Here is a 25,595-nt window from a genome sequence, read left to right as displayed (position 1 = left end):
TGATACCCTACTGGATAAAGTCTTTCAGAGGCCCTCTGTGGTAGACTTCTGTCCTGTTCTCTGTTTTCTCCCTCTTCATATGTCTGTCTCATTTACCTTTCTGAATTAAGACTGATCATCTTACCTGGGGTCCTCTTTCTTGCTTAGCTTCTTTAGGTGTACAGATTTTAGTATGACTATCCTATATTATATGTCTAATATCCACAGCCCTATATCTGACAGAAAGCTAATATCCAGACTATATAGAGAACTCAAGAAGTTTAACAACAATATACCAAGTAATCCAATTTAAAAATGGGGTACAGAGCTAAACAAAGAATGCTCAATAAAGGAATATTGAATGGAAAGGATGCAAATAAAAAAGACCCTGAAATTTCACCTTACACCCATTAGAATGCCAATTATTTCTTAGAGAATGATCTTTCCCTCTAGTGTCTTACACCAACTTGAGGGTGAATCAATCCATTCCTTCTGTTTGTCTTCTCTGTTTTTCCTTGGTTATACCAAAGAATCTCAGGCAGCACCGGGTCAAAGTGTGTCACCAAAATGTAAGTAGGCCCCATTGGTCTTAGGGCCACGTGGGCGATGGAAGGGTTATCTCTTGCTTCAAGGAGTCATCTTTTTTGATGTCCTTAGCAGTGGAGGGCAGCAACTCCTAGGGGAATCCAAATAGCCTATAGGAAATCCAAGATTTCTGCTTTGTTTTTAAATACTTTTCCTCCAGCAGAGAGGAGCACTCTTTTCCTGTAGGTCATACCATGTGTATGTGCAGTATCTAAGGCATAGTGCCTGTTCATATATGTAGTGATAGAATTTCCTTCCCCTCTGACAGTCTAGGTCACAGTGATCACTTCTACTCTCTGGGCCAAGGTACCTGGCTGAAGGCTTGTGTCCACATCATTTCAGTTACAGTAACTGCTGCAGTTTCTGTGTACCTGGTTCCATTTTTAATGAAGCTGCTCCCACTTCTGAAGAGCATTGCATCAGAATCTTTCAGGGGGACTATCTATTAGGAGTAGATAGATCCTGTGGACCATGGTTGTTAATACAGGACTGTCAAGGATGTGCATCTGAAGGTCATCATCTGGCAAAAGTATAGCAGGTTTGATTGCAGTGGGTTTCTCCAACCAGACTGGACAATGTTTCCAGATTAAGCCTGGTAATGTGAATTAGACAGCCAATATTCTGGTGTTCCTCAACTGCACTAAGTGATGTGAGTATAAGATTTTGATCCAAAGTTAAATTGTCTACTTCTTTCACTAGAATAGTGGTAGCCACCACAGTTCTTAGACAAGTGGTCCATCCAGAGGCTACAGGATATAACACTTTGGACAGGAATGACATACAGTGTTTCCATGGCCCTAAAGTTTGTGTTTACAGCCCTTTTCAGTACCTTTTATTTCTTGGACAAACAGATGTAAAGGTTTTCAGAAGTCTGGAAGTGTTTGGATCAAAGCCAAAGTCAGCTCTCTTTAAAGTCTCAAATGCCTTTTGTTCAGTTGTAGTCTAGCTTACAGGCTCAGTGTCCCCTTTGAGCTGGGGTAGAGAGGTTTTTCTATTTCTGCAAAGCATGGCAACCATGGGTGGTAATACACAGCCACACCAAGGAACTCTCAAACCTGTCTCTTAGTCTTTGGAGTTGGGATATAAAGGATGGCAGCAATCCTACTCTGAGACAGGCTCCCTTTGCCTTTCCTCAGTTGGTAGCTAAAATAGGTACTCTCTGAGGTACAAGGTTGGAATGTTTTAGCTGGCACTCTGTAGCCCAGTGTCCGTAACTCTTTTATCAGTGCCTTGGTGACCCTTTTACAATCTAGTTCAGGTTCCGAGGCTAGGAGGATTTCACCTGCATACTGGAAGAGTATTTTCCTGGGACTCCTAGGGCTTGAGAATTTTTAAGTCCTTGAGAGACTCTAGTCTAAGTAAGAGGCTCACTTCAACCTCCCTCTGCATCTTTGCTTTTGGCAAAGATGGACTCAATCCCTTCTGCCATTGGGAGGCTGAAGACTGCATCTTTGGGTATATGATTTACGAAGTGTGGGGGTGGAAGGTCTCAACCCTCTTGTTCATTTCTCTCAGATCTTGGAGATGTCTATAGTCAGAGATCCCAGGTTTCTTCACAGGCAGAAGAGATGTATTCCAGGATAAATAGCACAGGACATCAGGATGCCTGTTTCTCTAAGCCAGGCAGTATTGACTGTAATTCTATTTCTTGCATCCAGAGGTTTTGGGAATTGGTTAAGTGGGACAATGGGAGCTGAAATGGTTAGTTGAACAATTAAAGGAACTTGGTGTAGGGTCAGTCCTGGTGTGGTAGTTTCTACCCAGACCCCTGGGAATCTTTGCTGCAAATCTAACATAGTCCAAGGGAATCTTTTGATTGGGGACAGCGTTTTCAGCTAGAAGACAATCTTTTGACAAAGGGAAAGACACCTGTGTTGTTTTGGGTTTTTTTGTTTTGTTTTGTTTTGTTTTTAGTATCTGGAAGTCTAACTGTGTCTCATTCTCAGAAAGGATAATGATGGCTTTCATCTTGAACAAGAGGTTTTATCCCAACAGTGGGTAGGAGCAATTAGACATGACCAAATACAAGTAGGTTATTTGTCCCCATTCCCTAGGTCAATGCAATGGTTGCTGGCCCAAGGCTAGTTTTCCCCTTAGACTGAAATCTTTTGATCTTGTCAGTTGGCCAAGGGCTTTCTTAAGAACTGAACATGTCACCCTAGAGTCTCCTAAAAACTCCACCAGTTCATTCCCAGCTTTAAGTGTTACCATAGATTCCTGGTAACTTAAAGCATAGGAGCCTAGGTCCCTCCACTTTTCTAATTGTAGTGTATCTGGGACGTTTTTCCTCCAAGTAGAGTAGTCATTGTTTCCAACATTCTTTAGCCTTATAGTAGGTACACTGGTTTTCTCTAATGATAGCTTGCATGTTTCCTGGCCCCCTTCTTGCCAGTTGCACCAAACTGAATAATTTTGTATGCTTTTTTCACAGGGATTCCCATATAGCCTTCGAAAGTCTCTTGTCTGTCTGGATCTCAATCAGTTCTGCTTTGTTAAACATATTTTGAGCTACCTGCACCTGCTAAGACATATTCATACTTTCAAATCACTGTAACTTTTGTAACTTCTAATATCTGTGGCCAACTTTGTAACAAAAGCAATGTTGAACACCTGCCTGTTCACAAATGCATCTGGGTCTATCAACTTACAAGTAAGGAAACAATGTAGAAATACACCAGGATCCTGGCAGGTCACCTGTGTGACCTCGCTTACCTATGAGAGGCTTAAAAACCTCTGTGCTGCTGTCTGAAGCTCAGCCAGGAAGTAGAGAAATATGGTTTCAAGTAATTTGGCCATTCTTTGGTTGTCCAAACCTTCAAATTTTGCACAATCTTTGTCCCTGCATGTCTGGTCAGCAGGACAAAATTTGGGATAATTTCTTTGTAGTGGTTTGGTATCTTTATCCCTTACTAGCAGTCCTGCCTAGCTATAGGAGGTGGCCACTTCAGGCTCCATAAGTCCTGCTGCTAGGAGTCTCAGAGAGTGTGACCCTCATAGTCTTCCTGGGAACTCCACTGTGTCAGGTCTCAGGCAAATCTCAGGGACGGCCCCCACCTCTGATTTCTATTCACTTATCTAGCCCTTTCTCCTCTGCTCTCTCAACTCTAAATCCCCAATCTTGCTTCCCCAACCATCCCCTATCCTACCCAGTTCCCTCCCTCTATTCACCACCAATGCCTATTTTATTTCCCTTTCTGGGTAAGATTCAAGCATCCTCTATTGGATCCTCCTTGTAACTTAGCTTCTTTGGGTTTGTGGGTTGTAGCATAGGTTTCCTGTGCTTCATGTCTAATATCCATGTATAAGTGAGTACATACCATGCATGCTCCCCATAGATTTGTTGGGTCTTAAATAAGCACACAGGAATGAAAGGACTGGCAGAAAGCACCAAATAGTGGCAACATAATACAGGATCAGATCCTACAGATTTACTTCTTCTTCACAGACCAGCTAGCAAAAGCTTTGTAGATTATGTCATAAGAAAGTGATGATTCATCAAAAAGCATCCCTTAGGACCACAAAGTATACTCTATGAATTAAGACATAGTAATAACCCCATAACCTATAGGGACTAACAACCATTTGGCTGGCAAATATCAGGTATCGTCCTGGTGCTCAAGAGCTATGTTGAGTGTTGTTACATAACATGAAATCAGCTTAAAGACATGTGTATAGAAGGCTCCATTCCAAAGTTCTCCAGAGGCAGCATGGTGAACCACATTCGGTGTAAAGATGTCATGTTCCAGCCCCAGAAATTCTGATGAGATCCCACAAGAAAAGGAACGTATATGGGAATCACTTGTGGATCACTTGACATACATCTAGACAGAAACAACAAACATGACCTTCAAGGAGCATGGCCAGAGCTTGCCACCAGTGTTGTGTCTGCAGCTGACCAGGTTTGTGTGTGACCCTTGGATGGCTAAAACATCAATGTCTATGACAAACTCAAATTCTCAAAACAATCAACACTTCCTGAATTTGGGGGAAAATAGAGCCTAAGAACCCCAAAAGTTATTTACTATACAGCCCCTAATCCCAGTGGAGAAGATAATGATGGATATTATGTGGTTAATCTGAACCATAGGGATATCTGCGAATGATGTAATTTGGGGGTTGCGTGGTGCACTACAAAAACATGTAAAAGAGAAGGGGTTATGCAGTCTTTGAAGATGTGTGCTCCTAAAAAGTGGAGCATGAGTTACTGCGGGCTCATCTAGATACCACACATATCTTATAAAAAGAGGTGACTCCCTTTACATTCTGTGTGACTTGCAGGATCTATCCAGGACAGGAAGTGTATCATCCATTGGCACAGCCATATCCACTGGAAATGCTGAGAGTCACGAAGCTGGCACAGCTGTGTGGATTGCTACAATCGCTGCCCTGCTATCTGTGACTTTTGGGTTTTGGCCACTGGTGTTGCATTATTGGGGACTGTCTGCATTATGATTTAATTTATGTCTTTTCCTGAGAAAAAAAAATATGTCTGAGTCTTTTTAGGAAAATTGTAAAATTAACTTTAACTGGCCACTATTTGGAAGGCTTCCTTATGCCCTGGAGATCATTAATCACAGATAAACACAGAGCTAGATGAGGCCATGACTCCAGGAATCTCCTTGGGGTATCTGCCATTGAGCTAACTCAAACAGCATAATTGGTACAGGGTAAACAGAGACAATTGACAAACCATGGTTGGCAAAGAGAATAGGTTACAGATGCAAGATCCCTGTTTATTATAGACTTAGAGCTCTCTGAAAATGTAATTTAAAGAAAAAGAATCATATAGAGTATACCCCTAGAAGAATAAAATTCAGTATATAAAATAGAGTGACTAAAATAACCCTTTTCTACTTTATTGCATAGATGATGATAAATATAGGAAAAGGGGTTAAGTATTAATATTTGCTCTTCATAAAAAACCAGTTCAGACATTTTCTGTTTGTCTGGAGTGCATTGAAAGAGCAAACCTTACCAGCCCAAAGCAGGCTGTCATATATTAAATGTGTTTTCTTTGGAGGAGACATTCTTTAGATTCTTTAAATTGGAATTATAGGGCTAATAATAATAATAATAAAATCTGTTTTGTTTGTATTTTGTAATTGTAACTGAGTTTGTAACTCTGGACAGGATATTAAAAAGTAAACACGTAGTCTGTACCACTTGGATAATCATTAGTCTGTCTTCCTTCTATGAAACTTGTATAAATAAAGAAGGACATGGTTGCTAGTAAGTCAGAGCCACAGAAAGAGCCTGATTGATAGGAAATCAGAGCATTTGTTTATTTCTCAAGGTTGTAATGTTGGATCAGATCATTACTGGACATAACTGTGTAGGGACAGTGTGGGAATCAGGAACCAGAGGAAGGTGTGTGAATGGAGACAGAACTCATGCAGAACCCCAGGAATCAGACTCCAGAGACCACACTCAAAGGTGCAGATCTAACTTTATTATCCAGTTTAGATGAGTGAAAGGCCAATCAGACTATCCCATGCTAGCCTCAAGCACCAGTAACAAACAACCAGGTTGCAACTATAAGGAATTCTGGGAGATGTGGGTGGGTGAGGACCAAGGTGGCCTTAGGAGAGTTCAGGAGAGAAGGGGGAAGCAGTCACAATCCTAGCCTAAGATCCATTTTGAGATTTCACTAGTGTGCTAGGAGTCCCTAGTGGATCAATGCTGTGTGCAGTGGATCAGGACCTTTTGAGCATATGTGCAAGTTGCTGACACTTCACTTGCCATTCCCTATGGGCCTCCAAAACCCTACACTTGACCTTTGCCCTTCAGGGTTGTGTAATTTTCAGCTGAAGTGGATCACCCAAAACCAAAGAGAGAAGTTTCTGGAGACCTGTAGGTACTGGTACATGAGGATGGCATGCTGATTTTCTTAGGTTGCCAGCCATCCATGCAGTGCTCTTGTGGGCTCAAGATAATGCCCTAGAAGCACTTACTGTCAGGGTGGGAGCATCTGTGCCACCCCTCCTCTAGAATAATAATGCATACTAGGCCCACCCGATGAAACTCGGTATTGAGAAGAACCTCTGGAGGATGGAGGTGGAGAAAGGAAGTGGCCTTGAAGGCCAACTAAACACTGTTGGTATGAAACTTCAGACTATCCTGAGGGGATGGAGCCTGCAGCAGAGGCCACAGGCCTCTGGAGGAGAGCATGTATGTGCAAAAGAAGGAAGGGATAAGGATGGTTGATAAAGTGTACTAGGGAAGTATTTCTTCTAGATAACTGCTTCATGCCTGTCTTGCTTCCCTGGAGCAGACCTAACTTCTGAGACTGACAGTGAGTTGGAGCCTGAATGTGTGGAGGAAATAATCCCTTGGCTTCCCAGACTGGTGTTGTAAAACCAGGTTTTTTAAGAGCAGCCTGAGAAGGGAGTGGGGAAAGTTCAGTTACTGTCATTGCTCACCTTCTCTTTCTTAGCTGACGCTGACACAGAAAGAGATACCTGTAGACACATAGGAAACTGGCTGAGACTTTATTCCCATACACTACCAATTACCATCATGTAATAGGGGTCTCCTTGTTTATCTTTCCACTCCCTGGAAAGAGCTTGGGGCTTACTTACTTGTCGGTCCTCAGTATAAGCCTTGGCTGGTTTGGTAAATATTAGCAGACAGATAGATTAACCTGGCTTCTTCCACTGCCATTTGTGCAGATAGGTAACAATATGATATCAGCCTTTTGCAGGCTAAACTGTCCCAAATGTGCAGTACAGCCTTAGGCCCTTCCTCTTCTCTCTCAGATAAGCAGTCTTAGTCTTTAAAACTTTCTGTCAGCCATTCTCAAGGAAACAATCTTAGAGTGGCCAAACTGACAGTTGAGTCTCATCTTGCCTTTCAGGTGTAAAAGATGAAGTAAGTAACAGGCCTAGAATGTAACTCAGTGACAGGGTCCTTCCCTGGTACTTTTTACTAGGTTCAGTCATAACAGTTTGGGGCCAAAAGGAAAAAAAATTAACCCCATTACATTCGGAGTTGTGGGATACAACAAAATGTAAGGTTTCATAGAGGCCTTTACACTCCTCTGACCTCACTGACCCCTCCACAGACTCCATTTCTTGCCCTTAGTTGAGCATGTATTTTCTCAGGCAACCTTTATTTTTAGGATAAAAAGAATCTACCTTTTTTGAATAAAGGACACACAGAGCATAAATGTAGATACATAACTTACCAACTTCTGTGTTTGTGGTAATTGGCTGGTGATATGGTTAAGCATGTAAATGTAATGTTGTCTCTCAAGTATAGAGGCCTGAGTTCCTTCCCTGGGACCCACATGGTAGAAGGAGAAAGCAAACTTCCATTAATTGTCCTCTGACTTTCATGCAGGTGGGCTTGCCAGATCTTAGCCCACAGCAGCTACTTGCACTGGAATCTCCATCTGATGCACTCCGGAAATATTACTGTGTGTTACATTTGAGAGATTTGGGTCTTTTGTTATTTTACTTTCTTGCCAAGAAGCAATAGAAAAGCAAAAAGGCCAGCAATAAGCCATCACCTGAAACACTGGTTAAAGGATTGTGGCCATGGGAATTTGTAACTGAGCTGAGACCGTTATGAGGCTGAACTACTCTAAAAGGTCTTTTATACATGTCTGGCTAACTTTTGTTGTTGTTGTTTTGTTTTGTTTTTATTCTCTAGCTCTGATTGTCTCAAAAAGACTCTACCTTATGATGAAGGTGAAGCAGTCTCTGTGACTTATTGAAATTTTGCTTGATCTTAGAACCTTCTTTAGTGAGGATGATGCACAGTTGGTCAAGGTCACCTGCACTGCCTATGCTGTCATCTATAGATATATATATAGAGAGAGAGATCTGAGATGTGAGCAGTCTATCCCACCACCAAAGCCAAACAATGTACAGCACTAACACTCTTAGGTATAAATCATCTGCTAAGTAGAGGGGACCTGAAGATGTAGGCATATGTCCAGGATTGCAAGAGTAGGCTTTTGGAAGAGTAAATAGACCTGGCAGTTGATAATGGACTGTGATGGGGCTGACAGAGGTATGTGTTCAATGGTTTCTCAGGCTTATACCAAGGTTTTCCCATAGCTGGGAGTTCTTTAGATCTGGGGTCCATGTAGGATAGCAGAGTGATGAAAGTCACTGTCTTGGGACCTTGCTCCTGAGACAATGTGCGCCTTTGTGCTGAATGTACTCAGTGGGGTTGGCCCAAGGCTGGGAAGAAATGACCATTACTGCAGTTTACTCCTTCTGGAAACATTCTACTTCCTTCCAGTACACAAGGATTTCTTGACCAAAAAGTCTCCAAAAGCTAAAGGATGGGCATTTTTAAATTTAAAGGGTCCACTAGTGCTTGGACCCCAAATCCTCAAGGAAAGTACTCAGAGCTGATAAGACCTGTGCTATCCCTCTAGCCTTTCTTTAGTTTTTTGTTTTGTTTTGTTTTGTTTTGTTTTGTCTAACTGTCAGGTATCAACCCCAGGACATTGGCTTGATTTGTAAGTGGTTAATCCCTGAGGTTCTCTCCCACGCACTTTTTGCCATTCCCACCCAGATAACCAGCATCATACATAAATAAAACTTCCAACTTGGAAGCCTGGATTCAGTTCCCACACCCTACATGGTAGCTCATATATACTATCTGTAACTACAGTTCTGATACCATCTTTGGAACTTCTCAGGAACCAAGTATTCCTATGGTTTACATTATATACATTCAAGTAAAGCATGCATACACATGAAATAAAAATATAATACCCAATACAAAGCTTGAAAGATAAGAACAAAAGAAGTACAGATAAGCATGGTAGAACTTACATACAATTTCAGCACCCCAGAGGCAAGAGGTTGGGAGTTTAATATCATCCTGAACTACATATGAAGTTTGTTGCCAGCTTAGGCTAAGTTTCATCATGTTGTATGAAAAGAAAATAAGTAGTACAAAGTGTGAAATTATAAATATGAAAAAATAAGAGAGAAAATATTACAAATTAGACTGCTCTAAGAGAGAATAAAAACAGTAAGTGAGATGGTGGTGCTTGGAATGTGACCATGCTTGGAATCCCAGGATTTGGAAGGGAAGGCAGGGTCATGAGTTCAAGAACATCCAATGGGTAAACAAGGAAATACTTGAACAGAAAGTCTCACCAAGCAAACATATGTGCACTTCTTACATTTAAAGGGCCCATTGAGTGTTGGAATGTGACTCAGTGACAGAGCTTGTGACAAGTGTGGGCATGGCCTGGGCCCAGTATACAGTGAATGAAAATAGGCTCCTTAGATTTTAGGTTACTGAGTACAAAGAGAATATCCCACAAATCTGCAAAAGGAAGAAGGGATATGCCAGGAATTAGACTAGCCCAGAGCTCTCCATAGACACAATAGAACAAATAAGACTAATAGCATTTTAAAAATTCTGAACATGATGATATGATTGTTGTTGTTGTTGTTATAAGGGGGCATAGACTGACACATTCCAAACTAAGAAAAACAATGACTGCCAAACCAGATTACTAGACCTATCAACTCCAACAGTCATAACTGAAGAGGAAAGAAAATATGTTCACTATTAAATAACCAAATGGAATTCAGGACCACTCAGCCAGAAGCTGTTACAAGTATAAAGAGAATAAATATTAAGAATCTAAAATTATTTTAGATCACATAAGCACTTATGATATATGACATTCTTTTTCAGGAAAATGAAATATTAAATTGATAGAAAAACTATCTGAGTCAGCCTAGAAAAGTTTTGAAACCTTGAACAAAGCCTTGTGGTTGAAAAACAACTTGTGAATTAGCCTAGCTTAAAGATTTGAAAGCCCTCCCAGGCTGCAGGATGACCTGTTCTATTTGCTTGTTTTCTGTTTGTTTTTTAGTTAAAAGACCTCACTGTAACTTATTGTGAACCAGAATCTTTACGATTGTAAATTCTTATATTTTTATATTAATTTTATATCATTGTTTTAGGAAAATTAACTTTGTTATTAAGTTTTTATTTTCTGTGGGCAATGTCCTGTAGACTACACATAGGAGGAATCCTGTGATCTTATCTGTTGCCAAATCTATTGTTTCTGAGTTGGCTTAGGGGAAGCTCTCTCAAGATATTTTTGGGGCTACCCAACTTTTTTATGCTTTTCACAATTTCCATGACAAAGAAGACTCCTGAGCAGGGCTAGATAAGTTTACTTCTTTGAGAGCAAAAATTAATTTTCTGAGGAAAGGATGTAAATGAATCATAATGAAAGTTCCCCATAAATACAACACATAGAAATCAGAAACTCAAAGTAAAAGACAACACAATGGCAAAAACAACATTTGGCTCAGCTTTGTTGGACTGTGTCAAACAGCTATGCTGGTTTTACAACTCTCACCATTTTTCACTAGTCATGGCTACACCAAGGTGGGTTTCTGTAACACTGTAGATCCCTTTTTTGTCCCTTGATGTTCTTTTTATTTCTTGTAGTCATTACAGACTCATTCACATTGTAGAGCTAGCATTGTGATCTTTCCCAGGAACCTATGTGATCTTACAGGGACTTTCTTGAGAACCTCTGTTTCTGCAGCACTAACTGCTCATGCTGGCACTTGGAGCTTGAGTAGAAGTGTTTTCTGTTGTGTCTCTGAGAGAAGCAATGACCCACTACTTGGCTGAACTCTTTCTTCCCTTCAGATCAGGTCTCAGTAGCTCAGGCTGGCCCCTTGCTTGCCACTCACCTTGCCTTAGCCTCTGGAGTCCAGGATTGGGCCACCACAGTACGCCTGAGAGTTTGTTAATAAGGGCTTACTTGGAGAGCCTGAGTCCTCAGGGGCTCCAACATGGCCGGTCAATAGCTTACCACACATTTTGCTAACAGCACAGTGGCTGGAATGAACTGCTACTGAGACATCTCAGTAAAATTTTTATCATTACATATATGACTTCTCTTTGTCATCTCACCTCCCCAACACACACATATACCATACATGCACACACACACACACACACACACACATACATACACACACACTGTACCAGTCCTGTAGATCTTTCCCAGGTGCTTGTTCAATTAAGGAGACTGATCTTTCTTCCTCTGCCTTCATCTGAACATAACTTCTCAGTAGCCTTTTTCTTCTCATCTTGATAAAAGGGAAATTTTGAGGAGAGGAAGAGCCATTTCTAGGCAGTATTTGAAAAGTGAATTTTCAGTTCCCAATAGATAATTTAGTGAGAGGTTTATCATTGTTGCAAAAACCAGACACTCGGAAATGTTGAGCACTTAGGTTTATTGTACCTATGGGGCAGTTGAGCTAATAAACTGAGAGGCTGGGCCCCAATCTGGAGTGTTTCACAATGCTTACAGGCTATTCAGCATCATTTTTGACCTTTCCTATTATCGGTGGGTTTGAATTTTAGCGTATCTGATGGAGGACTCTAAACAGGAGTTTCTCTTCAGCAATCAAGTTTATAGAAGTAGGAACAATAAGGTAAGAACAACTATTTGCAAGTGTACTTTTCTGAAGATAAGGAGAAGAGGGGCTTTAGCTGATGCAGGAAGTCCACAGAAGTACAGAAATAGAGCATAGCATGTTAGTTTTGGCTGTAAGTGCTGCCGGAAATTTCAACTTATTTCATTCTTATCATAAAAGTGAAAAGCAGGCTTCTTGCTTTGGACAGGAGGAGGTACTAAAGGGCTTTTCTTGGATCCCAGGAAAGGCTTCTGGAAAGGAAAGCTTAGCTTCTGTTGAACAGGGGAGTGGGGAGACAAGGGCAGTTTTCTGTGACCTTACTATTCCCTATGAATTTTTGTGCCCTGGACAGCCTTTGACACCTTTTGTGATATCATCTGTCTTGTGAGGACACTTTCTCCTCTTGTTGTATTTGTTCACACACATGGAGGCAAGACTGTGATGGCTGTTTAGTAGAGAGAATGGAGAGCATGCGGAGAGGCAGAAGGAAGCTGTCCTTTGGTCTCAGCATAAAACAGCAAGAAATAAATTGTCCTGGGGAAGGTACATTGAGTTCTGAGCAGAGTATGGGGAAATTCCTGGAGGAGGTGGGTTTGAGCTGGGACTTCCAAGAATGGGACTCTGGAGCTGGAGCCTCTGAGAAGCAACCTGACTTGCTGCTTTCTTGGTTTCTATGGTAAAGGAATCCAGAACATTAGTTTGTGTGGCCCAAGAACTATGAACTGTCAAGAATATAAATGCTGTGCCAGGAGCTCTCTGATTTCACTCTAGGTGGAGGAAGGAAAACAACAGGAGTCAGGCAGGAATGAGAGAAGTGTCCTTCAGCTAAGGGCATCACTGCACTGCTCTCCCAACAGATGAGTACAGTAGCTGTCTGACATAACAGGGAGAGAACAGTACCCTTGGTGAGGCCTAAGATTATCAGACTTTATAACAGGACCAATAGGAGGTCTGGAGAGACCAAAGAGGCACTTGATGGCAGTGTTCCTTGGGGCTGTTGGGTAGAAGATGTGGGTGATAAGCAATTTTCTAATGCAGCTGAAGATATTTAAGAAACTGTGGTCCTAGGAAAGAGAAGATCTTGAGGAGGGAATAATTGAACAAAATGATTATGGGGGATGAAAAGTGTTAATGGTGGAAGAAGTTAAAAAGGGGGGGGATGATGAGAACATAAGGCATTACAAAGACATATAAAAACCAGGTATCTTATAAACTTCCTAAACACACACACATATGTTTAATGGACTTGCAACATGGGGATATTGCTCTTCCCAGAAACCATAATTTGCCAAATAAAAAGTCCAGTGTCAGGGGTGGGATACATCCCTGAAACTGTTGGTCAAGTGTATCCCAGAGACTGCTCAAAATAGGATATTGCCATTGTTCTTGATTACCCACCAGAAGCTTAGGGTGAGTATTGATTGACAAAATAATAAAAAGCTCTGTCAACTCCCCTGTTACCATTATTCACTTGAAAAAACTAAAGTTTACCTGCTCTTCTAATATCTAATAAAAGTCTTCCCTTTACCTATTAGTTTGTTAATAGAGACACAGTATGTTATGGGAGCTGAAGAGTTTCAGAGAAGAGAAAAAAGTCATAGAAAGCATGAGAGAACTCTCTTCTTAAAACTTCACAAAACGTTGCTCCATAAAAGCACCCGAGTCCACCTTCTCCTTCAAATACAGAGAAATCCTCCCGAATCCACCTTCTCCTTCAAATAAAGAGAATCCTTTTCTCTGAAGCATTATCATTTCCTCATTTTGCCAAGACAAATTTGAATAAAATGTCTCTTCCACCAATCTCTGTTTCCTAGTTTGTTTTTGATAGAGACATCTGGTAGTAGAACCCTCAGGCCCAGGTCATAGTATTGGCCTGGAGGATTCCTTCATGCTGGCTAGCTTTCATAGTCCTAGAAGGTGCTATGGAGGCTGCTTGGGGAAAATAGTCAACTATCTTAGGCAGTTGTGAATCCTGGGAATTGTAGTAATAACCATCCCAGCAATTATGTCCAAGAGTGCAAAAGTGTCGTGAATGTTAAGAGGTTAACCACAACCTACAGCAAGATAAGATGAGGGAACTCATTTCTGGTACTATAAATCTAGCTAAGAGCCTTTGGATGGGGTGTTCAGAGCACAGACCCGAGGGGTGAACCTACTGCTATTATTTTGCTATCAAATTGCCTCGTTAAAAAAAGGGCATGTGTGTGTGCGTGTGTGCACGTGCACATGTATGCAAGCCAGAAGACAGACGTTGGATCCCTAGGAACTGGAGCTTCAGGAGGTTGCGAGTCACCTAACTTGGGTGCTAGGAAGCAAACTTGGGTGCTCTGAAGGTCTTAACCACTGACCACTGTCTCTAGCCTCTAATTGCATCTTTTAAACGAGAAATGTGGTATGCTAAGCTTGGACAGTAAGCTATGAAACAGGTCTCTTGATTGATTTCATGATTGTTATTAAATGAAGACATAAAAAGTCAAATCTATAACTAACTTTCATTTTTGTAATGTTAAGAATGAATTGTGGTACATCTACACAATGTAATACTACTCAGCTATTAAAAACAAGGAAATTATGAAATTTGCAGGCAAATGAATGGAACTAGAAGTGTTGTAAGTGGATTAATATTTACTAATAATTATCCTTTAGTAAAGCTTCTTGAAAAGTTAAAAAAAACTTAGAGTTAATTCCTGGGGCTGGGGCAGAATCACCAGACCACATTCCTTTCAGAGCAGAGGGCTAGCCCAGGGGCTAGAGCAGAATCCCACATTCCTTTCAAAGCAGTAGGCTAGCCAGGGGGCTAGGGCAGAATCACCAGACCACATTCCTTTCAGAATAGAGGGCCAGCAGCAGTCCCCACCCAGATAAACCTCAGGGTGTGACTGGAGTCACATAGCCCCTAAGAACCACAGATCAGATGTCCCCCAGGTATCCAGGCCTGACCGTTAGCAGTCTTGGCGCCTAAAATAGACCAGTCATTTTAAAGGTCAGCTTCACTAGAGACTACCCCCCTTGTGTTTTGTTCCTCTTACCCAATCCTGTAATGCCAAGGCTTGTATTACCACACTGACATTTTTGTTCCTTTAAAAACCTTCATCTCCTGGAGCCAGGGGTCACTTGCCCCTATGTCTTTGTAAAGGGTGGCCACCCAGCTCGAGCTTATAATAAAAAGACCCTCTTGTGTTTTGCAATGGAGTGTATTCCTGTAGGTCTTTTGGGGGCTCTCGAACTGGGTGTAACAGCTGTTATTCCTAAACTGCTGTATAACCAAATCACCACACAGAGACTGGGTTTATTTAGTTAACCTAGAACACAATGCTGGGCAATAGTTACTCCATGCTAAACCTCCAAGCCCATATAGTTTCTACCATTCAGATTTCCCACATTATACTTGCTTTTAGTGATGTATTAGGTCCAGTCTATCTCTCCACATGGTTCCAAGATCTCTCTCCCAGCTCTTCTTTCCCAGTTCTGCCTCGCCCTCTCTCCTCCCATTCATTTCCTGCCCTCTGGCTCCTCCCCTTGCTCAACATTGTGGCTAGTTGCTTTATTTTGGCCTGTTTACACAAAGTTGAGACAGGATGCTTAGAATAAGTATCACAATGCAATATCTGGATTGAAACCAGAGAGTGGAGGGTTGAAATCAGCATTTGAATGAACAAGGGAAGGTATATACATTTCAAAAGAACATTATGCCAACATAGAAGATATCATCCTGAGTGAGGTAACCCAGAAACAGAAAGACAGGCATGGCATACACTCACTTATAAGCAGATACTAGCTGTATAATATAGGATAGCAATCTACAGTCCTAAACAAGTTAAACACTAGGGAGGACCCTACAGAGAATGCTTAAATCTCATTCAGAATAGCAAACAGCATAGAAATCAGAAGCAGGGAAAAAGAGGAAACAGGATGGGAGCCTACAATAGAGAGTCCTCTGAAAGGATTGACCCAACAGAGGATCGAAGCAGATGCTGAGACTCATATCCAAACTTTGGGCAGAACATAGGAGTCTTATGGAGGAAGAGAGGGGTGGGAATAGAGGGACATGGAGAGGAGAGGAGTCCCACAAGGAGACCAAAAAATTAAAAGATCAGAGCCCAGGGGATCCTCCAGAGACAGATGCACCAAAGATCATGCATGGAGAGAACCTAGACCCCCTGCTCAGATGTGGCTGATCAGCGGCTCAGTCTCTATGTGGATCTCTAAGAATGGGAGCAGGGGATATCTCTAGCATGAACTCAGCTGACTGCTCTTTGAACACTCACTCCTGATGTTGCAGCCTTGCCAGGCCACAGAGGAAGAGGATACAAGTAGTTCTGATGAGACTTAACAAGCTATGCACAGATGGCAATAGTGGAGAACGCCCCCTTTCAGTGGACTAGGGGAAGGAGATGGGGAAAAGGGGGAGGGAGGGAGTGTGGGATTGAGGGGTGCTGAGGGATGGGGCTTCAATCAGGATATATAATGAATAAACTGAGAAGAAAAAAATAAAAATTATTAAAAAAACAAAAGAACCAAACTCAAGACCCAGTGATGCTAGCAATTACTCTACCACTAAGTATATCCTCAGGTTTTACCATTTTGAGACAGAGTCTTCTATGTAGCCTAGATTGATCTCCACCTTAAGATATTCCTACCTCAGTCTTCTGTAACCATCACCACAACCTGGATAATCCCTCTACAGTAGTGTCCCTCTAGCCACCAAGCCCCAGACTCACTATTCTGCTTTCTGTTAGAACCAACGGCTTTTCTATTTCCAGAGCTTTACATAGAGATACAGAATATCCTCTTATTTTTTATATTTTTAATTAATTACAAAATATGTGATTCATTGGGAGGTATGCCGAGTGTCTTTCACTCAGCCTGTTTTATAGATTATTCATGCTGCCCTTACCAATAGTTTATTCTTCTGTCAGTGCTGACTGACATTCCATTGTTCCTAAGTATAACGATTTATCCATTCATGGTTTGTGGTTTGAGTTGTTTTCAGGATGGACAACTAATATAGCCAAAAACATTCTACAATCCACCTAAAGTTAGTGTTCATGTGGGATAAATAAAAGGTGAGATGATTATTTTTTTTGCAGCCATTTCCCTGTGATGTTCCAGTAGCAATCACTGAAGTGTCTTGCCACCTTTCAATAAGACCAAGTAAATTATATATATTTGAAGTCTGTTTGAGGACAGTGTATTCCACCAACTGCATCACTGCCCTTGGCAAACGCCTCATTCTAAATACTATAGCTTTATAGCAGTTATCAGAATTAGAGTATGTAAAGTAGAGCATAGGAATTCACACATTTATGTGAAAGGTTGGGGCAAGACATTTGCAAGTTTGAAACCAGTTTTGACTACACAGTGAATCCCAGGGTAGCCTCAGCTACCTGTGAAACCTTGTTTAGCTTTTTAACATGTACAAACAAATCAGTGTATACATCTTCTAAATTATGTTCTAGATTGTCTATACTTTCATATGAATTCTAGAGTCAGGTTAGTATCTATATAAAGCTGCTAAGGTATTGATAGATATTGCTTTGCATCTGTAAATCGATTCAGAGAAAACTGAAATAAAAATATCAAGTCCCTTTCTCCATAAATATACCTATTTAACATTTAAAATTTGCATGGAGGTTTTGTAGGATTCCAGTGTGAAGATCTTCCATATATTTTAAATTATTTAGGAATAGTTCCTATTTGGCTACTGATGTGCTATTGACAACATTGCTTGTTATTAAATATGTATATCATATGGAAATGAAGTTGTTTTTTGTATATTGACCTTGCTTCCTCTAACCTCTGAAAACTGTTAACTGAAGCTGCACTGTACATGTCCTTCAGAACTTTCTATACTTGCTTGCAAATGAAAAGTAAAGACAGTTTCATCTCTTTCTAATCTGGTATGTTTTCCTATATTCATGACGTATTGTAGTGGCCAGGATCTTCATTAGAGTGGCAAATGAAGTTGATGATCAGTCTCAGGGAAGGAAGCAGTCTTTCTTCCACATGTTATGCTGGTTCTAAGTTTTCCATGTCTCACAACAACAGTTCAATGGCCTAATTCAAGAAATTCACTAGATCCAAGATGGCGGTGATCAGCTTGCACTTTTTCTGAGGGGCAGAGGATCTGAGACTCTGAAATTGGTGAGTGGAGAGGCAACTGAACCCAGAACATCAACATTGAGGCTTCCTGGGAGAAAGGGGATAAACCCTGGGCTGAGACCGTTAGGATTCAGTCCACAGTGCCCACTCCTCTATCAGAGCACAGTGCTGGCCAACCAGGCCAACCAGGTCCACAGATCCACAAGGCCTTCCAGAAGGCATCTGTTCCAGCAGCCTCCTAGTTCTGCCATGGTGGCTGGATGCCCAGTGGACCACAACACCAGCCCCCAAGTTCTGTGGCAACATAGGAATTGTTGGGACAGCATTATCAACATTGAAGCTCCTGATCTGCGGGTCTACCAGTAAAGTCCAGCCAAACAACTCCTGGAGCCCAGACAGATCTGAATACTGGAATGTCAGTATGACAGGACTGTAGACCACTGAGATATTCAGGAAATCAGAACAGGTGCATTGCACCTGCAAACAGCACTTGCAAACTATGCCTGCTAACAGCACTAGCATCTACCACCCCCTCGTGCACCTGCACCCCTACCCATTCCAAGCAGCTACACCTTCTAGTACTCTGTCCTTCAAGAAACACTTCCATGTACATGCCACTCTTGATCCCCCAAATTGTGATTCTGTGCCAGCGGCTCTTCCTCCCTTAGGTACAGCTGAAACACCAACTCACACTCTCAAACCAGTGGACCTCTCTCATTTCCTGAAGAATACTCCAGAAACCAGGAAAATATGGACCCAGTCTGTAGTACAGACTCCAGGAACAAACAATGAAGGTTACAGAGAAGCAGATAGCCAGAGATTGAAGTAAGACTACACTCAACAAAAATCAGGACCTCATGTTTCCACCAACCCCCAAAATCAATGGATATTTCAATTCATCAGAAACACAGAAAATGACTTTAAAGCTATGCTTATCCAGTTATTAGAGGGACATAGGGAGGAAAACAACAAATATCTTAGAGAAATAGCCATACGAGTGGAGGCAAATAAAGAGGAAATGAAATAAGTTCTCAAAGAAATACAGGCAAATACAGCCAAACAAATAGAGGCACAAGTAGAGGCACAATTAGTGGCATATAGAGAGGAAACAAACAAAAAAAAAAAAAAATAGGAGCCATCATAGAAAGACAGGATTCACATTCAAACAAATGAAAGAAATGTTGCAAGACATGAAAACAGAATTAGAATAAATAAAGAAAACACAGAGAAAACCCTGGGGCTGGAGAACTTAGAGAAAAGATCAGGAACCACGAAGGTAAGCATCAACAATAGAATACAAGAGATGAAAGAGAGAATCTCAGGTGCTGAAGATATACTTGCTGAAATTAATACATATCTCAAAGAAAAAGTAAAATTGGAAAAGTCCCAAACACAAAACATCCAAGAAATCAAGGACACCATGAAAAGACAAACTCTAAGAATAATAGGAATAGATGAAAAAGTCCAAAGTCCGGAAAACATTTTCAAGAAAATCATAAAAGAAAATTTTCCCAACTTAAAGAAAGAGATGTCGATAAACATAAAAGAGACCTACAAAACACCAAATAGACTAGACCAGGAAAGAAACTCTTATTGTCACATCATAGTCAAAACACTAAATCTATAGAACAAAGAAAAAATATTAAAGGCAGCAAAGGAAAAAGGCCAAGTAACATGTAAAGGTAGACCTATCAGAATAATACCAGATTTCTCAACAGAAACTATGAAAGCCAGGAGGGCCTGGGTAGATGTCATGAAGAATTTAAGGGACCACAGAGACCAACCCAGACTACTATACCAGCAAAGCTTTCAATCAACCTAGATGGAGAAAACAAAATATCCCATGACAAAACTAAATTTAAACAACATATACACAGCAACCCAGCCCTATAAAAGATACTAGAAGGAAAACTCCAATCCAAAGAAAACAACTACACACAAAAAAACACAGGACACAGATAACTTTCACAACAAAATTAAAAGAAAACAAGCAATGAAACACAGTAATATCACCAACTCCACAATAAAAGGAACTAACATTCATTGGCCGCTATTATCTATCAACATCAATGGACTCAACTCTCCAATAAAAAGACGCAAACAGAAGGGTTGCAGAAACAGGATCCAACATTCTGCTGCATCCAAGAAACACAACTCTGCAACAAAGATGAATACTACTTCAGAGTAAAAGGCTGGAAAAATATTTTTCAAGCAAATGGACCCAGAAAACAAGCTGGTGTAGCTATCCTAATGTCTAATATAATAGACTTTCAAACAAAATTAAACAAAAAAGATGAGGAGGGGCACTTCATTCTCATCAAGGAAAAAATCCACCAGAAGGACATCACAATTCTGAACATCTATGCCCCAAATACAAGAACACCTACATTTGTAAATGAAACATTATTAAAGCTGAAATCACGCATCGATCCCAACACCTTAATACTGTAAGACTTCAACACTCCACTCTCACCAAGGGACAGATCATCTATACAGAAGCTAAATATAAAAATAAAGGCACTTACAGAGCTCCTAATCAAATGGACCTAATATATGTCTACAGAATTTCTCACCCAAATTCAAAAGAGTATACATTCTTTTTAGCATCTCATGGAACTTTCCCCAAAATAGACCATATAGTTGGTCACAAAGCAAGCCTCAGCAGATACAAGAAGATTGAAATAATCCCTTGTACCCTATCTGACCACCATGGACTAAAGTTGGACCTCAACAACAACAGAAATAGCAAAAAGCCTACACATGGAAACTGAACAATTTGCTACTCAATGACAGTTGGGTTAGGGAAGAAATACAGAAAGAAATTAAAGACTTTCTAGAATTCAGTGAAAATGAAGACACAACATATCCAAACTTATGAGACACAATCAAAGCAGTGGTAAGAGGAAAATTCATAGCACTAAGAAATTCATAGCACAAGAAGAAATTTGAGACATTGCATACAAGCAACTTAATGGCCCAACTGAAAGCCCTAGGGAAAAAAAAAGAAGCAGACATACTCAAGAGGAGCAGATGGCTAGAAATAATCAAACTCAGGGCTGAAATAAATAAATTAGATTCAAATAAAACTATCCAAAGAATCAATGAAACCAAAAGCAAGTTCTTTGAGAAAATCAACAAGATAGACAAACCCTTAGCCAAACTAACTAAAAGGCAGAGACAAACTATCCAAATCAGCAAAATCAGAAATGAAAAAGGGGTTGGATATAACAACAGACATTGAAGAAATCCAAACAATCATTAAGTGTTACTATAAAAGCTTATATGGCACAAAATTTGAAAATCAAAAGGAAATGGACAATTTTCTTGATAGATTCCATTCACCAAAACTAAATAAATATCAGGTAGAAAGATGGAATAGTCCTATATCCCCGAAGGAAATAGAAGCATTCATCAAAAGACTCCCATCCAAAAAAAGCCCAGGGCCAGATGGTTTCTGTGCAGAATTCTCCCAGAGTTTCAAAGAAGAACCAATTCCAATTCTCTTCAAACATTTGTGTTTCTCTCCACAAACCAGAAACAAAAGGAACATTACCGAACTCTTCTATGAAGCCACAGTCACCTTGATACCTAAACCACACAAAGACCCAACAAAAAAAGAGAACTTCAGACCTATCTCTCTTATGAAACCTACACAAAACTAAAGTCCTAGTGGATCAAAGACTTCAACATAAAACCAGACACACTAAATCTGTTAGTAGAAAAACTGAGGAAGAACATAGAACTCATTGGCACAAGAGACAACTTCCTGAACAGAACACCAACAGCACAGGCTCTAAGAGTAACAATCAATAAATGGGACCTTGTGAAACTGAAAAGCTTCTGTAAAGCAAATGACATTGTCATCAGAACAAAACGACAGCCTACAGATTGGAAAAGAATTTTCTTCACCAACCCTTTATCTGACAGAGGGCTAATATGCAGAATATATAAAGAAGTAAAGAACTTAAAAAGCAACAAATCAAGTAATCCAATTAAAAAAATGGGGTACAGAGTTAAACAGAGAATTCTCTCTAGAGGAATATAGAATGGCAGAGAAACACTTAAAAGAAATGCTCAACATCCTTAGTCATCAGGGAAATGCAAATCAAAACAACCCTAAGATTTCACTATACACCCATCAGTATGGCTAAGATCAAAATCTCAAGTGACAATACTTGCTGGAGAGGATGTGGAGAAAGGGGAACCCTCCTCCATTGCTGGTGGGAATGTAAACTTGTATAACCATTTTGGAAATCAATATGTCGCTTTCTCAGACAATTCGGAATAATGCTTCTTCAAGATCCAGTGATACCACTCCTAGGCATATATCCAAAATATGCTCAAGTACACCACAAGAACATTTGTTCAACCATGTTCCTAGCAGATTTATTCATAATAGCCAGAACCTAGAAAGGACCCAGATGCCCCTCAACTGAGGAATGGATACATAAATTGTGGTACATTTACACCATGGAATACTACTCAGCAATTAAAAACAAGGAAATCATGAAATTTGGAGGCAAATGGTGGTATCTAGAAAAGATCATCCTGAGTGAGGTATCCCAGAAGCAGAAAGACACACATGGTATATACTCACTTTTAAGTGAATACTGGACATATATTATAGGATAAACCTACAGAAATCTGTACCTCAAGAAGCTCAGCTAGAAGGAGGAACCTGGGTAAGATGATAAATCCCTCATTCAGAAAGGCAAACAGGACGGACATTGGAAGGAGAAAATGGGAAACATGACAGGAGCCTACCACAGAGGGCCTGTAAAAGACTCTACCCGGCAGTGTATCAAAGTAGATACTGAGAGTCATTTCCAAACTTTGGGCAGAGTACATGGAATCTTAGGAAAGAACACGGAGATAGTAAGACTTGGAGAGGACAGGAGCTCCAAAAGGAGAGCAACAGAACTGAAATATCTGGGCCCAGGTGTCTTTACTGAGACTGATATTCTAACCAAGGACCATACATGGAGATAACCTAGAACCCCTGCACAGATGTAACCCAAGTCAGCTCAATATCCAAGTGGTTTCCGTAGTAATGGGAACAGGGACTGTCTCTGACATGAACTCAGTGGCTAGCTCTTCAACTGCCTTCCCCTGATGGGGGAGCAGCCTTGCCAGGACATAGAGGAGGACAATGCATCCAGTTCTGATGAGACCCAATAAGCTAGGGTCAGATAGAAGGGATGGAGGACCTCCCCTATCCGTGGACTTGGAAAGGAGCATGGGAGGAGATGAGAAAGGGAGGGTGGGAATGGGGAAGGAATGAGGAAGGGGCTACAGCTGGGATACAAAGTGAATAAACTGTAATTAATACAAAAAATAAAAATTTAATTAAAAAAAGAAATTGACCTGAGTTCAGTGCTATTTGGGAATTCAAGGCCTATTCAGATTCTATTGTTGGGATCACCTGCACAGATAATATCAACTGGCTCTGAAGTTGTGCCTCTCTATTCTCAACTCTTTTTTTAAAGATTTATTTATTGATATTTATAATATTTATTGTTTATACAGTGTTCTGCCTGCATTCCAGAACCAGATCTCATTACAGATGGTTATGAACTACCACGTGATTGCTGGGAATTGAACTCAAGACCTTTGGAAGAACAGCCAGTGCTCCTAACCTCTGAGCCATCTATTCTAGTGCAGGCTAGCAGCATATGTTAATGTTTGTCACTCTCTCACCTGTCCAAAGAGAAGAGGCAAGTTGCTGTTGGGGGGCAGTCCCAGAGCCCTCAGTCTGGCCAAAAGGCAGCGCTACTGCATGTAGTCTGGCTACCGATTGGTTAGAAATGAGTAGCTGTGGACTCTCTCCCACTAGGCTAATAGCTTTTATTGTCTAGGAAAGAAGCGTGGCTTTTTGCAGAATAAAGAGCTGTCAGCTGGAGCTGGGGTAAGACAACCAGACAGAAACAGGCACGAGACAGAAGCAGAAACAGGAATGGAGCAGAAGGGTAAACATAAAGAGCCACATGGCGGGGGTGCAAGAGCAGAAATGTCAGGTTAAGTTAGATGGCTAGCTGAAGGACTGCCTCAACCAAAATGCCAACAGCTTTATATTATACAGGTGTCTCCCTGTCTTTATCGTTAAACTTCAAGCAGGTCCCCCAAAAGAGCTCCTGCAATATTCCATAATTTTTCCCCTAATGTTATGTTTCTGGTCTAGGGTCAGTCTACAATCCTACATTCTATTTTGTCATTATCTTCCCTTAGCATAACTTCACAGCTCATGCCTTTGACCTAGGTGGTATATTATTTTGCATTGTTCCTCAAAGTGGGCTTGTCTGGAATTTTGTTATAATTAGACTGAGGTTATACAATGCTAGCTAAAGCATCACAAAAAAATTACTTTGTGCCTCTCTCAGTGTATCCTGTCCAGGGTTCAAATGTCACTATGGCAACTCTGTGATGTCAACTGGTATTTTTCATGGCATAAATTTTAATTTTCTGGCATGGAATTGCTGTGCATCCACAGATTGTTTCTACTGATGGAATAAATAAGCTAAGTGTATGTGCTATATAACACATATGCCTACAAATTGTAGGAGGAAACATATTAGGTAATCAGTGAAAGATGACGCCTCTGACCAGGTTCTCAGAGATAATAAAATTCCAGATCAAGACACCATCTGATAATGGAAAGCAAACACCTTTGTCTGAGAGTTTTCAATAGTGAGTCTGAGGAGAAAGGTATATTAGCTTTTACAGTGTGAGTATTTAGCATAGAAAACTTTTCTGAATGACTGTGCCAGAGATTGAGTTAGTCAGTTCCCACAGCCACTCATTTCTACAACCAGACACTTTAGAGAAATCCTAATGATAGCCTTAGAACTATAGTTATTGTCATCATTGTCTCCAGTTTCAAATGTACTGACTCCCTTTTCCTTCCAGAAAGGCTGGAGCTAGCAATAAATGGTACAGGCTGCCCTGCTGGTTCCATGGGTATGTGTATTGTGTCTCCTTCAGCTATTCTTGTTGTAATCTCTTATTTTTACCTAAAGAAATAAATATCCAAATTATCTTTAAACAAAATGAAATTTGGCTTCAAAAGAAAAATATTTCCCTAAATCTAGAATCAGGAGGTAAAGCCACCTTAACCTTGAGATGTGTGGCCACATGTGTGCGCGTGCACACACACACACACACACACACACACACACACAGAGAGAGAGAGAGAGAGAGAGAGAGAGAGAGAGAGAGAGAGAGAGAGAGAATGGGAATGGAGGAAAATTTTTTTAAAAATTCAAGTAGAAACAAAGATTATAGCAATGGTAAAGTGGACTACTTCTCAATAACCCTGGAAAGAACCTGCTTAAAGGGATGTAACCACAGAGTATCAGGAGTTCAACGCTTCTCTTTAATGATCAGGGCAACATACAAGTCAAACATTTATTAGGAAAATGAAAGAACAAGGGCCAAGATACCACCTGCTAAGGTAAGTTCACTTCCTAAAGAATAAGTGATGAGCTCTTTGTATTCTAGTGCAGTATGCAATGG

The 25,595-nt window shown here is 40.7% G+C and overlaps 1 protein-coding gene across 2 annotated transcripts in view; it reads right to left on the bottom strand.

Moving 5' to 3' along the window:
* The window catches only part of LOC132656419 (uncharacterized), a 45,028-nt gene that overhangs the window by 19,120 nt on the left and 313 nt on the right, over positions 1-25,595 (bottom strand). Inside the window, exon 1 of one of the 2 annotated variants that reach the window (XM_060390923.1) lies at positions 11,551-13,315. The exons of the other annotated variant lie outside the window; for it this stretch is intronic. The gene's annotated coding sequence lies outside the window, so the exon portion shown is untranslated. Of the gene's footprint in view, positions 1-11,550; positions 13,316-25,595 lie in introns of those variants that run through there. 2 annotated transcript variants of the gene reach the window in all.

Source organism: Meriones unguiculatus, chromosome 9 (genome assembly GCF_030254825.1).
Source record: "Meriones unguiculatus strain TT.TT164.6M chromosome 9, Bangor_MerUng_6.1, whole genome shotgun sequence".
NCBI lineage: Eukaryota > Metazoa > Chordata > Mammalia > Rodentia > Muridae > Meriones > Meriones unguiculatus.
This window is presented reverse-complemented; position numbering and strand designations above follow the sequence as displayed.